The following is a 1,143-nucleotide window of genomic DNA, read 5'->3' as shown; positions in this document are numbered from 1 at the left end:
GTCGCGGCTCGGGGAACGCTCTCGTCGTCGCACACGATCACTGCAAAATACAACTCAATAAATATAGACTCAAGTCAATGTTAGAGCCGCACGCTGAATCAGATCAGCAGCGTGCTGAGTGGACTGTATTTTCCGGAGGCTTTCCGCACTCTGCTTCGGTCTTTCGAATTACTCCGAAAAGGGACCGCAGCCGTATATGTTGATTACTCAACGAACGGTGTTCTGCTGTCACTGCTCACCTCCTCGTTGCACCTTGTAAGAGTGGAGGCCTCGGGAGGGCCTGAAGTCTCAGCGCTATGTTACTCCGATTAACTTATCGGCCAGGCTGAGACCCGTTAAGTGGTGAGTTACAGAATAATGTGCAGGGGTACCTGGCACAAGCACGTCCTATATTCGGGAACCTCGCGAATACGGTGGCTGCTCCCTCACGTACGTCTTCTCACTGGACCACAGGAGACAGCCATCGCTCGAACGTTCGCGGACACGCGAATGTAATCGGTGTGTCCTTCGCCGTGCAGGTCGCACTCGAAAGGTGCTGTATTCACCAATGCTGAAGCCGCCGCAGTGTATCCTACACCGAGATGCTGTATTTTCCAGCGAGTGGGGTCCGCACGGTTGAACGTCCGACGCGTAGTCCACCGGGCAGGTCGCACTCTATGGTACTGTATTCACCAAGGCTGGGGTCCACCTTGGTATCCTCCACCAGGCAGGTCTCACTCGTATGGTAATGTATTCACCAGCTCTTGGGGTCCGCACGGTGGAATACTCGACACGTGGAACTCGACACTGTATGACTCGTCGATCACGTTCAATCGTGGGCACTGTAAAAACTCCGGCATTAGAAACCACGCCGATCACTGTTAATCCTCGACTCGATACCCTCAACTCGGGAATCCTCGATACGGATAAGAATCGACCCCGAATCCTCAGTACGGAATTAATCGTGCCGCACTCCTTTACACGGGAGAAACCGATACGCGGAACTCCTCGGTGTATAAACTCCGAAACAGGAATGGTTGATACGAAATCCTCTATCACGGAAACAGTCGATACGCGGAACACCTCTATCCGCGGAAACCTCTAAACGGAATAATCGTCTTTACGAAATCGTCCTTCACCTCGGTCGTCGCGAGGTGGGAATCG

Source organism: Ceratina calcarata, unplaced genomic scaffold, assembly GCF_001652005.2.
Source record: "Ceratina calcarata isolate Rehan_Ccalc_2016 unplaced genomic scaffold, ASM165200v1 scaffold307.2, whole genome shotgun sequence".
Classification (NCBI taxonomy): Eukaryota; Metazoa; Arthropoda; class Insecta; order Hymenoptera; family Apidae; genus Ceratina; species Ceratina calcarata.
Note: the sequence above shows the minus strand (reverse complement) of the source record.